Source organism: Pinus tabuliformis, chromosome 6 (genome assembly GCF_031772625.1).
Source record: "Pinus tabuliformis cultivar Carrire ecotype Pingquan chromosome 6, CPIR1, whole genome shotgun sequence".
In the NCBI taxonomy this organism is placed as follows: Eukaryota; Viridiplantae; Streptophyta; class Pinopsida; order Pinales; family Pinaceae; genus Pinus; species Pinus tabuliformis.
This window is the reverse complement of record NC_142292.1, coordinates 1,475,194,184-1,475,209,350: the sequence shown is the minus strand read 5'-3', so window position 1 is coordinate 1,475,209,350 and position 15,167 is coordinate 1,475,194,184.

Genomic DNA, 15,167 nt, shown 5'->3' with positions numbered 1-15,167 from the left:
CATTCTTTTGAAATTTGTCATCATGCTCTTCATCACTATTGCTCTCATAGTCCTTAGAATTAGGACTAAGTGGACACCATGACACTCCATTCTTTTGAAATTCGTCATCACACTCTTCACACTGCTCTCATAATCCTTAGAATTAGGACTAAGTGGACACCGTGACACTCCATTCTTTTGAAATTCGTCGTCATGCTCTTCAACACTGCTGCTTTCATAGTCCTTAGAATTAGGACTAAGTGGACACCGTGACGATCCATTCTTTTGAACTTCATCATCATGCTCTTCATCACTGCTGCTCTCATAGTCCTTAGAAGTAGGACTAAGTGGGCATTGTGACACTCCATTCTTTTGAAATTCATCATCATGATCTTCATCACTGCTACTCTCATAGTCCAAGATTAGGACTAAGTGGACACCGTGACACTCCATTCTTTTGAAATTTGTCATCATGCTCTTCACCAATGCTGCTCTAATAGTCCTTAGAATTAGAACTAAGTGGAATCCATGACTCTTTATTTATTTGAAATTCTCCATCCCCTCTTTCATCAGTGCTGCTCTTATAGTCCTTAGGATTATGACTAAGTAGAAGAATTGAATTTCTATTCGTAGTGGAAGAATTCTCGTTATATTCATCAATATGAATAGAGTTGTTACGCGATGAAGATGTTGATGTTGTACAAAGCGAATCTTCACTGTCAAGAGAATTCATCCCTTTCAAATAGAAGAGGTTGAATGATACAAATGCAGAGTTTCCTAAAGATATTGTATAGCTTAGAGAATGAAATTTTCCCTCCAAAAAGTTTCGCCAAAATATTTCCCTCCGAAAATTTTGTTAGATTTATTTCCCTTCAATATTTTATTCTACAATTTATTGAAAAATGTAAACTAATTTTTTTATGAAATAAATATTTAAAGTTAAAATTGTAAACTACAACTTTTACCTAAATTATTTTAATAATTAAAGTATATAATATTTACTAAATAATTGAATGTTTTTTTTAATTTTTATAATACATTCTAAAATAAATTAATCCCACATTCACCCCGCTGTAAAATGATTCCGTAATATTTGCTTTATCATAGTTTCCTATATCGCCATAAAAAAATTAACATGTTATTTTTTTAAAACAAATTAATCCCACATTAATCATACAGTAAAACATCTCCGTAATTTTACCTATATAATAAATTCCATTATCACTATTACTCACATCACATCAAGGTTTTTTGAGATTTGTTGAAAGACTTGGAGCGAATTTGTGGAGGAGCTACATTGCTATCAACAACATATTCAACGAATAATTCTCACAATTGAAAGGTTAGTTAATTTTTTTCCTTGCAAATTTTAATATTAAATAAGTTTAATGAAGTAGATATATATTTTTTTTAATTAAAACTTTTTGCGGGCCAAATTTACCCATTATGTCCGCTGTGAGAATGGTGGGCCCAGTAAAGCTCACGACGACCAAATGGGCTCGGTAATGCTTATGGTAGCCAAACGGGCCCATAGGTTAGAGGCAACGAGTATGGCTGGCCCACCCACCCACAAGGTGGTAGGGTGATTCTCAGAATCGCCCTGCCACCCAAGGGTGGGCGGGCCACCGGGGTGGCGTGGGGGGGGGAGGGGGGGGGGGTGGGGCACTGCTGCAGCCTCCTCCCGAGCCACCCCGGCAGCCCGCCTACTTGCGGGGGTGGCTGGGTGACACAACAGACACCTCGCCACCTTGCGAGCGGGCGGGCCACCAGGGTTGCGGGGGGGAGGCTGCCGCAACCCCCCCCGCACCACCTTGGTGGCCCGCTTGCTTGTGGGGTGGCAGGCCGTCGGGGTGGCACGGGAGGGGTTGGGCGGAGGGTAGTGGTTGGGCTACTACAGTGGGCTAGGGGGCTGGACCCAATGGCTGGTTCAGTTGGCCGACCGATTTTCAGGGTGCGACGGCAGGGTGATGTATTTTTTAATTATTTTTTTTTCAAAATTGTTATGATTAATAAAATTAATTATCATTTATCATTTTCGTTTTTTATTTAAGTTAATATGTTTTCATCATTTATTGATTTATGTGTTTTTTTCAGGAAAATGGCATCAAGAAGATTTTTGTGAATCTTTTTGGACCAAAGATTCTTAAAGGTGGATCTTCCAAAAGCATTAGTGAGTGAACTCCACCTGAGTTGATGGCTACAAATCTTTCAAGTGACTCAAATGATAAGAAGATCATTTCATATTGGAAGAAATCAAAAGAAGTGAAACTTCCATAAAGAATCTGGTATGTGAAAGAAAGAGAAAGCCAAAATGTGAATAGATATCTTTATATTTAACATTGTGTGATTTCTGGGCTGAGCAGCCCTGCTGGGAGGAATTGCACAATTTTCTCAGTGAACAATGACAGGCAGATTTGCGCAATTCTGGAGACCAGTAGGTTTCCAGACAAAATTGCACAATTTCTGGAGGGAAGGCTGGTTGCCCTCCAGAATTGCACAATTTCTTAAGGGAGCTACTTAGCTTGCAGCTGGACCAAGTCTAGTGAAACAACCTGTGAGGGGAATGCAACAAGCTTTGATGGACATGCTGTCATTCTGTAAGAAAATCACTGAAGCTTGTGTACTTGAAGTGACAAGACATGCTACTGTGAAAGGTTGGTAGGGAGGCTCCAAAATGAAGCTAAGGAAAAAATTTGGAGGGTGGTTGTAGCCACTACAACACTTGGCGACACACTGGTAGAACTCTAGCTCTCTGAATGGACCTTGTTCATGAAAAGAAATTCTAACACTTTCAGAAGTATTGTTCAGTTCTTAGTTAGTCTTGGTTTCCAAATGTCTTGATTGTAAGATGTAGCATCTGCCAAGGCCTTGGTCGATCGACACACATTCCATGCCAAGCCAACATAGTTGTTTTAATTGGGGTTGAGGAGTATATGATGTAAAAGAAGTATAGTCATGAGAGTCTTAGTTTCATCTCTAGTGTTGCCCCATTGCCAGCAAGCCTGGACAGTACCCCAACGGAGTCACATAGGAACAAAAGCATGGCTCTGCTGCTAGCGAGCTTGGTCAGTACCCTGGCATAGTTACTTGCATCACTTCTCTATGTAGGAAGCCTTTCTCTTCTTTCGCCTTATCCATTTGTCATTTTTTTCAAAATTTTTTCACTTTTTAATTTTTAATTTTCATAACTATGCATAACACTTATTCATTTCAGAGGCAGAAGAGGTTGTTCCTTCAGAAAAATAGTTTATGTATACCTCTGATGTGCTTGTTAAGGTTTTCCCCCTCACCTTACTCTACTTGACTGAGCTGACGAGGATTAACCCAAAAACAACCGACTAGAGTAGGTGATACTAGTTAGCATGCAAGCATTGTGTTTTCACCAAGGTTCACTTCGAACAATACGTATTTTCCATTGATGTATCATGGACTGAAGAAACAAGTTCTTACATAAGAGAGTAGATAACAAATAACCAAATGTTGATAGTTGTACAAGTCCTCTTGTACTTTACCCAGCTTGTTTTAAGAGTCGCATATGGTCCATACAAAACTAATGTTGATAGTTGTTCAAGTCCTCTTGTACTTTGCCCAGCTTGTTTCAAGAGTCGCATATGGTCCATACAAAACTAACCTATGGACAATAACAAGAAAACAAACCAAAAAGCAAAGCAAGAAGCATAAGAAAATGTGGAAGCAAAGCGAGTAAGCAAAAAAACAAGCAAGGAAACAAAAACACGAAGAAAGAAGCAAACATGCATGCAAGCAAACATTACTCCTACTCCTAAGCTAACAGTGCATGGGTCGTCTCATGAGAAGTGATACTTCCAATGCAACCACTGGCGCATTGGTTGACCCATGTTGGTGAAGGCATTCTTCACGAACAACATAGTTGTCCGAACTAGTAGATGTGAAATATACAACAATGAAGACAGACACACTTCGAGCTTACAAGCATCCACAAAATAAAAATGAGTGAAAGCACATGGCATGCACTCTGTGGACTTGCCATGGTGTTGTGCTCCACTGCATGTAGATGTTGAGTGTATGCATTCCCTTGACTGTGACATGGAAGCAACTGTGAGAAAGGTAGACCACTTACGTTGTGAATATGTGCTTGCTGTGTAATATTCCTCCAACGCATGAGCAATGGGATCGTGTAGTTCGAGTGGAGGAAGAGAAATATGGGTGTTTGATTGATTTTCAATGTAAGGCAGAGAGTGACGAGGAGCCTTGACTGTTTTATTAATTTCCTGATTATAAGTGAAACCAATATTAGGACAATGAGGGCCTGACATAACCATCAGCTCGTGTTGAAGTGCCTCAACAGTTTGTAGGGTTTCAACTTCATTGACAAATAGATCATCGTAGACCAGTGTCTTAGACAGATTAAGAACAAATGAATCAACATCGTGATAAGATGAATAAGTAGAGAGATCATGACAACCAAGATTAGAAAATTCAGGATGTTTGTTGGCATCCTCATGATTTGATGAATCGTGTAGAGGGGTAGATGAGAAGTAAAGATGTTCACCCTCTGTGTTTTCTGAAATGATAGATGATAGATTGGACAGATTTTCAGAGGAAGATGTGTCCTCTCTGCATTGTGATGATAGACTGACATCTAACGTGTCCTGTGAATGATTGGAAGTAGAAACATTCGGAAATGGGTTTTCACAGGGGAAATCAGCAGTGGAGGAATCACAAGGGATGTTAGGATAAAGCAGATGAGGTGCATCTAGAAGAGATTCATTCTTCACCACGAGTTCTTCTTTAGACTCCCACAAACACTCATCATGAATGATGGCACAAGTTGGCTACATAACACCAACTCTGTCAACAACTTGATCCTTGTTCACAACAGATGAGGAGTTTGGAATGGGAGAACACAAAATAGTACAATATGGAGGATCAACACAATGTGGGGACAAAGGTTGAGGGAACGAATCCACGTGACAACCAATAAGCTTGCAAGCCAAATCTATAGAGATATTAAGAGCACGTGGGGTGGGAGGATGTGGAAATTCAACAAATGTGTGTGTATGATCTCCCACATCACTCCATGGTGGTGGAGTTGTTTGATGAGGTGAAGGTGGACAATCAATTGTGACAGCAATTGTGCCTACCTGTGATTGTGCAGCTCCATCACTGAAGTGTGTTGAGCGGGGTTCAGATGTGTGAATAAGATACTCAAATATTCCATAAAGAAATTCCCAATCAATTTCATCTTCGGGAAATAGGTATGAAAGATTTCAAAAGTGTGTGTAAAACTGATCAACGAATTCATTGGGTGCTTTTCATAATTTTAGAATTTCTTGATCAAGTTCTTTATGGTTAAAGTAAATGAAAGCATGGTCTATCTTTGTGATCAAATGAGCAAGAGAATGAATAGATTTTTTGGGCAGCATGGCTGTTATAGACATATTTGGGCACTGCAACCACAATCACATATGTCCATAAACCAAGGGCTTCTAAGTCCCTAAAAGTGTTGTTTCATACCCTAAAGGAGCAAGGTCAGTTGATTACATCACCTCCCAGAAGTTTTCCATGAAAATCTACTCAGAATTGGTCAAAGTAGGACCATACAGACTTCCCAGTGCTAAAGGTACGATGCATCTCACCTGCCATATGCAAAATGTGTGATGCATACTGGAAAGCCCTTTCATAGGGTATGATGAGCGAGAGCAGACAAGTAGTTTGCTAGGTGGAAACCCAGAGAATCTTCTAGAAATTGCTCATTTGACACTTGCCTCTCTGAGTTCACCTAGGGATGAGTAAGAGATCTAAAATCTCCATGTGGAACCAGGAACTATCAGAGAGATGACACTAATCAAAATCCCAGAAGCTGACTCACCCCACTGCAAATATCTATAAATGGATCCCTCATCCAAGAGAACTAAAGGTTGAAATTTGGTAATTTGCAAAGAGGTGCTGCTAGTTTCTCTTTGAATACATTGTTGGGTGATCTTGCTTTGTGTGAGGTGAAGAGGGCTTTCAAGCTGGGAGGATGGTGCTGGGTCAGACCAAGTGGTTGTAGTCCTCTCTTCTATGACTTTTACTAATAAAGCTATTTGAGTTTTCCTCCATATTCTTGTGTATCTCTGAATACTGTATTTGTTATATGAATTTGTATGGTCGATATATATTTGATCCTATATTGTTTATAGTGAAAGATCTCTATGCTTTGATGGTATTATGCTGCTGTGAATCTACAGGTTCTCTTTGAAGCTGGACAAGTAAGGAAGCAGTGGAAAGATTCTGTCAAAGGGGAAAGGAAACAAGAAAGGAGCCAAGCGGAAGACTGAGGTTGGTACTCTCTGCTTCTTTCTCATCTCTTTCTCGTAAAGGAAAAACAAGTGACTTTAATATGTTTGTTTCTAAGATAGCTACCCGTCTTAGTGGGACTAGCAGCTCTGCATAGACACTAGATTTCCTGATAACAAAATGGCGACTCCTCTGGGGATTTTAAGTAACTTGCAAGTCGAACTGGGGGGAAAAACAATAGAAATTGATGTGGAAGTTATCGATGGAAACCTCAATTACAACATCCTACTAGGAAGGCCATGGATTTATGCTATGGCTGCCGTTGTGTTGACATACTTCAGAAAGATTGCATTTCCCTTCCAAGGAGGAATTACAATCATCGACCAACAAACATTTCTCCCCAACAGTTCACAAGTTACGGGAAGCATTCCAATGATCCATGGAAGCTCTCAATTTCTTCAAAATGTCAGAGTAGGCCTCCTAAAGGACACCGCCTTAATGTGTACTTTCGCCCTACTGCCTCCGAGTAATCTGGCAGAAGTGACCATGGTGGGAACCTGCAATATGATATCTTCTATATCTAAAAGATTCAGAAGATTCTTGAACATTTTGTCAGCATGGATCATCGCCATTTTAGAAATATTGTAGCAATCAATTTTCTTGGCCTCGGGGGCAAACCCAAATCAACGCTCATCGAGTGTTTGGATAGATAAGTCTAAGGAATATGGCACCTCTTCAGATCCTTGGTCGCATGTACATTCTACAGACGAAGGAATTGTTCAGTCAATGATCATAGAGGGGGCACCATGGGAAGATTACCACCATCATTCCCATCTTCCGGATTACCGCGAAGATTATTCCAGCAACCTTAATCATCCTTCAGTTTTTGATTTTCTAAAAAATATTGTAAATACGGTGGATTATGAGGATAGTTCTTTTACTGTGTTAACCTCATTAAAAAATGAAACAAATCCCTTTCCAAATCGAGTCATTGATTACGATCTCGTAAAATCCAAGTCGAGTCTTTCAAAGAGTTCAAAGGTAAACCTTCATTCCAACCACTGCGTTGAATGTAATGAAGCGTGGGGGGCATGCACCTCGATTTGCATCATTATGCTGGGGGCATGCGAAGTTATAACAAGCATAGTTTCTCATTTCAAGCTTGTGTAAACATGAAACTGAATCTGAGCATATGTTGTTGCACGGTTCAAGACTCATTAAAAAATGAACCAGGCCATGAGCAGTGTTACCACAGGGTTCAAGCTTGTTAAAAAATAAACCCGTCACGAGCAGTTTTACGCGAAGTTCAAGCTCGTTAAAAATTAAACCTAGAAATGAGAATATGTTCCACCAGAGTTTAAGCTCATTAAAAAATGAACCCATCTCCGGTAAATAACCATTGTGAATGCATTATCATCAGCTTTTGAGCCTTGGTCGTGTTCTTACCATCACCTCCACTCTGTTGTTGCCAATCATTCACCTCCATTTGATTGTTTACCCCTTTTGAGGAACAACTGCGATGAGTGATCCTATTAGCCACCTTTTTACACTGCTGTGATTGGAAAGTTCCAAACCTTACTTGGAACCAGCTGCTATCTAAAAACATCACTCGTTCCTCAAAAAACGAGTCTCCTTTAAGCTCTTTTCATCTGACTCATAAAATATGAAAAGATTGCCGAGCGATTGGCCTCTCCAACTCGTTAAAGTGATTGGAAGTGCTATCCATCCTCTAGATTTTAATATTTTTGGACCTAAGTTATCTTTTTGGACCTGAGGGATTATTACACAAAAATATCGAGCGTTTGTCTTGTTCAACTCATTAAAACTATCGAAAAGTCATCCCTTTCGCATTGTTTTATACTTTTTCGGACTTAAGGGATTATATTACGAAAAAGGAATATTGGAGTCTTCTTTCCGTCTCTTTTTAGAATCTCTAAAATTGAAAAGGACCGAGTTGTCCTTGTCATTAAACTCGTTAAAACAATAGCACCAAACTTGTCCATTCAGACAAGAGTGATTTTCATTGTCGCTAGGCTCGTTAAAACATAGCGACGGGTTTGCCCGAAGGGCAAATTATAGAACAAGCATATGTTATCCTCCTCAAGCTTGACAAAAATAAAGAGGTACTGGTCAGAAATGACTGGGCAAAATTGGGAAGAAAACTTGAAGAAACTTTATTGGTAGCAGGTCGCTCTTGAACATGAAACTTTCACTCCATCACCATGATTGAGTCGGGTTGGGTTATTTCGTTCACTAGTCATATCACCATTGGTCCACCGTACCATCCACTTTTGGGGTTAATGCTACTAATCCATTTCAGTGTCACCGATATGTTCAAGAGAAGTTGCTCAGAGAATTCACCTACCCAGCTTGTGTCTCATCCGCTACAATACCTTCACGCTTCATTCTTTCATGACTGCCACCCTGAACCTTGTATCACCAGATCGTTTTCACCTCTACAAAATCATTTTCTCCATTCCGTGTCGTAGATGTGGGATCCATTAATGCCCTCCTACGATGGGTCACTTCTTGTCGACATCAGCTCATTATCCAAGAAGCCGACCTAGGGACAACCCTTCCAGTACTTTGAAGCTCACATGCCTCAATGGCAAGTTTCTCACTTCCAGCGATAGGTTTACACTAATGGCATTCAATCGAAAGATTTTGCGTGGTGTTCGAAATCAACTCATGTATTCACACCACGTGAATTGTACTGCAATACCTTGAGGGTCATCATCATTATCGGTGATTCCTCTCGCGTCTGTTAACAACTTACATCATTGGCTGGTAGTCAGGCGATGTCTTTCCATGTTTGACATTAGGACATCTATTCACATGGATCGACTTGTACTTTTGGGCAAAGATTGAACGAGTTTTGAAGACCCCAGATCTATTTTCATCCATCCGGGCTGCGATATATTTAGGAAAATAAAGACATCAAATGTACATCATTGTTGCATAGATAATCATCCAAACTAAGGGATGATGGCTCTACTAGAATCATCAGTCTGCACAAAGACGGTTGTCTGTCCTATGTACATGAAAATGAATTTATCAAGTTGAGCATGGGAATGCCTGCCTCAGCCAGATCATGAAAATATTATGAAGATAATGTAATGTATTGTATCTTATTACAGGTCACCTTTCAATGCGAAAAACCTCGGATCCTCACTATAAAGCATTTCACCCGACATCAAAGGATTTACGACCTCATGCTTTAGGGGGCAACTATTATAGACATATTTGGGCACTGCAACCACAATCACATATGTCCATAAACCAAGGGCTTCTAAGTCCCTAAAAGTGTTGTTTCATACCCTAAAGGAACAAGGTCAGCTGATTACATCACCTCCCAGAAGTTTTACATGAAAATCTACTCAGAATTGGTCAAAGCAGGACCATACAGACTGCCCAGTGCTAAAGGTGCGATGCATCTCACCTACCACATGCAAAAAGTGCGATGCATACTGGAAAGCCCTTTCATAGGGTGTGATGAGTGAGAGTAGAGAAATAGCACAAGCAGTTTTCTAGGTGGAAACCCAGAGAATCTTCTAGAAACTGTTCATTTGACACTTGCCTCTCTGAGTTCACCCAGGGATGAGTAAGAGATCTAAAATCTCCATGTGGAACTAGGAACTATCAGAGAGATGACACTAATCAAAATCCCAAAAGCTGACTCACCCCCCTGCAAATATCTATAAATGGATCCCTCATCCAAGAGATCCAAAGGTTGGAATTTGGTAATTTGAAAAGAGGTGATGTTGGTTTCTCTTTGAAGACATTGTTGGGTGATCTTGCTTTGTGTGAGGTGAAGAGGGCTTTCAAGCTGGGAGGATGGCGCTGGGTCAGACCAAGTGGTTGTAATCCTCTCTTCTATGACTTTTACTAATAAAGCTATTTGAGTTTTCCTCCATATTCTTGTGTATCTCTGAATATTGTATTTGTTATATGCATTTGTATGGTCGATATATATCTGATCCTATATTGTTTACAATGAAAGATCTCTATGCTTTGATGGTATTATGCTGCTGTGAATCTACATGTGCTCTTTGAAGTTGGACAAGTAAGGAAGTAGTGGAAATATTCTGTCAAAGGGGAAAGGAAACAAGCAAGGAGCCAAGCGGAAGACTGAGGTTGGTACTCTCTGCTTCTTTCTCATCTCTTTCTCGTAAAGGAAAAACAAGTGATTTTAATATGTTTGTTTTTAAGATAGCTACCCGTCTTAGTGGGACTAGCAGCTCTGCATAGACACTAGATTTCCCGATAACAGTGGCACACCAGTGAATTGGGTGCCCTCAAAGCACGTAGATGAACAATGCGCAGATCATGTATTCTTCAAAGGTTCCATGTCTTTCACATGAGCCTACAACACTGATCGCATGCCTAACCAAGGTTGCGTGGCCACCACCATTGTATGTTTTATTTGACAAGTTATTTGAGAGCTCTTCTGAGATTATGAAGTCGTTTCCGTAAGACATACACTCTGGAAGAGCAATTCTGTAGTTAGTCATGATAGATATGTAGAGATTCAAAATAGATGTGAGGACTCAGCTTGTCATCTGGCCCTCCTTCTAGCATCAAAATGTTGACGATGTTGGACTCGCCAACATGTAAGGGGATCTCCATGGTAAGAAGTCCCAATTAGACCTTAGACCGTTTGGTGTAGGAGTCCCAACAGTGGGTCGTACAGTAATTCCTTGATCGTGATTTCGCACACAGGAAAGTAAGATGTCTCTATTGGTAGCAAGGGTGTGACAGCCGCAACAAACCAAGGAAGGTGCATGAGAGGTTCAAACACACAGGGGTTGAGATGAGTGTGCCCCTTGGAAACCTGTGATAGCATGGAGTTAAGAAGGGAACACATGAGAAAAGATGCATCACAACATGGAAGGCAAGTTAGCTAGCAATCCAAAGTGATGGTTAAACCAACAACACGTTTCAGAAAGATTCATACATACATACACAGAATATTCCATACATGCATGTGTAAGCAAACAAATACATATATCATTTAGAGTAAACCAGATAGCATAGAATACAATACAACATATGCATGAAACATGTTGGCTATGTTATATTAATAAGTGTAAGTTCCAGTCATACAATACATCCATGTCTAACCACTAGTTCTAACAATGGAATGTTACAGCCACAACTGCCTGCTCCTCCAAAGAGATGTACTAGCTCTGCGCAGTGGAGAAGCCAAGGCTCGTTACAATATTGTCCAAGATTTCTCTAAGATAGTCCTATTGGAAGCTTGGTTGACCAAAAGCCTTTACAATGAGTTATGAGGTTCTAATTATAGAAAATGGTGGGGTGAACCTTGACATTCCCCTTTGTGACAGTTCATCTACCCTCATGACTCTTCATCTACTCTATGACTATTACATCCAACTATCGACACTTGAACTTCCACTTGATAAGACATTACATTACAATGCACATGTGCCCATGTGAGACAAAATGGCTTGAGAAAGCCATGCAAGACATCACTGACACTCGGTCTGTTGTGATGAGACCAACTCTTTGACATGCCTATGATGGTGAAGGTGGTGAGCTGATGCCAAGCTTGGTCGTCCGTGATGGTGTGCATGTGCTCCATGGTGACATCTTGCTGAAGCGAACTCTTACCTTCGTTGCATCCCGGTGCATTGGTGTGGCTCCTCCATCCAACTCGTCTACTAACATACACATCGTCTTCTTGGGTGTGGCTGAACCGACAACACACTAATGCATAACGTCCATGTTGATCTTCTAGTGTGTGTTGATGGTAATGCAACTCAACTATAAACTACATGTTCAGCTCCAGTCGGACTTGCTTCTTGTCTTAGCCTCGGTGAGTGTGCCGAATAGGTGGGATCGCATGCGTGCACATAATGACATGCATGTTGCTGCATTCCCCTGCATGTGATCAACAACACTTCTCACCTTCTTTGCTCCATTCCAGCTACTGGGATGAATTTATAAGTTGTACGAGTGCGGTTTCATCCATGAGTGCATGTTGCACCCCCTACTATACCTGTTCCTGTTGCAACACACCCTCTCGTCTATGTAGCTCTTGTTCTTACTTGAGTTGCTACTTCAGTAGATGCAACTCCTTCTTTGTTCCGTTCTCTGCCTTCGCATGACCTTCATGTCGCGCCATCACCTCATAGCCTCAATCTCCAAAGATGATTTCGTGATGAGTAGATCTACTTTGAACTTGCAACTTTGCTCTGCCTCCATGCTATCAATAACCTTCCTCTTGCATTTGCTGCATGTGGGTGTGCTGCCTTCTGCTACTTTTGATGGTGCTACTCATTGCGATGCTGATCGCTATGATGCTACTACCATCTTATCTTGATTTCCTTCTCTACAAACAACTTTATGTCTTCATAGGTAGGAAATCTCATAAACACTTGCTTGGCTGCAACCCATGTTGTGCTCTCAACGATGTCCTTTGACTCTGCTCTCCTGAAGGCAATTTTACTTGAGCTATTGAGAGGCAGATGAACACCTGCGATACCTGTGGACATGGAAACAATCATGAAAAGCAATTTTTCAGTCGAAAACCAAATCAAACTTGAGAAATGACTTGTAACATACCTATGTGACTGATCATGAAGGTTGCACAATTTTCGTTGGGAGGTAGGGAGACTGACTACCAAAACTGCACAAGACATAGCCCAGGTTGTTAGGAGGTTCACTGATTGATGGAACTGTGGAATGCACAGTCTAGCCAAGCTTGTCAAGGACTGAAACTATGCAATGCACAATTCTAGTTAGCAGCGACATGCAACGAGCAAACTGCATTTGGCAGTTTCTTGGGCCAGCGGGACATTGCCTCCAAGAATTGCACAATGAAAGCTTGGAGGTTAGTGCCTAGCTAGACTTGCACAATTTTTGGAGGGAAGGCAGACCCTTCACTTCTAGAAATGCGCAATGGTAGCTAGGCAAGGCACGGTTTGGGCCAAGGTAGCCTAGTTCAGCTGACGGGCGACTGAAAACATGAGAAGTATGAATGCATGGTGAGATGAGTGAAAACGAGAGTGAATGATAGTTCATGCAAACAACAAGTGCAGGATACATAAAACAAGAAAGCATGCATGTGTGTGAAGTGAGTTGCCGCAACAACGACCATACATGCAAAATGGTGTCATGCATGTGATAGCAGTGAGATGCAAACAAAAATTGAAATGGTGCTAGTACAAGCTAGTATGCATGTAAACAACAACAAGCTCTCACTAAAATCAATAAGACAACACTCACACAAAGAGAAACACAAAAAAGTGATAGAAACGCAACACAAGTCATGAGCAACGAGCTTATCCCAAGATAGTTGAACTAAATGTGACGATGACTCCTAGATGCAATGTGGGATGCTAGAGCTACAACGTCGATGTGAGTAATGAGCGCTGCAGCATCCAGTTGATGATTTTTGATAAGATTGAGGTTGTGACATGCATGCCACCAATCTAGGAAATGCGACACTTGGCGGGAGGTTTCTAAGATGATCCTTGCATGTAATCTCAAGTTACTAAAAATAGATCCCTGAATCAAGGGATGCCTTTGCATGCTTCCTTGGGAGGAGTAGCCCATGCATGCACATCAGTTTTTCTCGGTCTCGAAGGGAACCGATTAACTCAACTGCACATGCAACATTATGCTCAGCTGGGAGGAAAAAATGCACATTTTTGGGAGGGAGATGTGCTGGCTACCCAAAGGGTTTAAGAAATTTCTGGGCAGAGCAGCTGACTGTTGCCCAAAATTGAGCAATTTATGGGCTAAGCAGCCCTGCTGGGAGGAATTGCACAACTTTCTCAGTGAATAGTGACAGTAAGATTTATGCAATTATGGAGCCCAATAGGTTGCCAGATAGAATTGCGCAATTTCTGGAGGGAAGGCCGGTTTCCCTCCAGGATTGTGCAATTTCTTGAGGGAGTTGCTCAGCTTGCAGCTGGTCTAAGTCTAGTGAAACAACCTGTGAGGGGGATGCAACAAGCTTTGATGGACAGGTTGTCATTCTGCAAGAAAATCATTGAAGCTTGTGTACTTGATAAGACAAGACATGCTGCTATGAAAGGTTGGTAGGGAGGCTCCAAAACGAAGCTAAGAAAAAATTTTGGAGGGTGGTTGTAGCTGCTACAACAAAATTTTAATCTCTTGCAAGACAACGATATATTATTTGAATACTTTTGAATGCCTGATCTTCAGTAGAATATACAAATCACTATCATTTGATGATGCACTCGAGATTTGATGATGCATAAGTAAAATGAACTAAAATTGCAGAGTTGATATCTTATTGGTTTGCTATTTCTTCATCATTTTACTAGTCCTTTCCAAAGTCTGCATAATAGTGTGAACTTGAGTTTAGATTCTTTGCTTCATTTAATTTTTGAATAGCCTAAAATTATAAAGACGAATACGAAATAGATTAAAGGGAAAAAATGACAAATTTTTGAAGCAAAATCAAATTTACTTCTTGGGAATGTTGAAAAAAGAAGTCAAAACAAATCACCTTCATAAAATTGTCATGAATTAATCATGCTTTGCTCGGATCGCTGACATGCTAGATTTTGTTTAAACATTTTGAAGGTCTCCATTGAATCCTTGTACATATTACCAAAAGCATTATCAATGCAAGAAACATTGTAACATAAAGAAGCTTTCGTAGAAGAAAATTTCAGATGAAAACTGTCACAAATAGAGGAAGATTAGATAAAACTAATGCATGGCTGCAATTGAAAAACACACCATTCAGAAGCACAAATTCATTGTAGAGGCATACCTTGAGTTATACAACATGATGTTGAACCTATTTTCCAATACACGATATGATATTACAAATACTTAAAGGCTAGAGAATTAGATGGTTGTCGAGGGAAGGAAGATTAGTTTTAGTTAAGTTTGTATTAGAGGCCATTCAAGTTTACTGGATGTCTTAC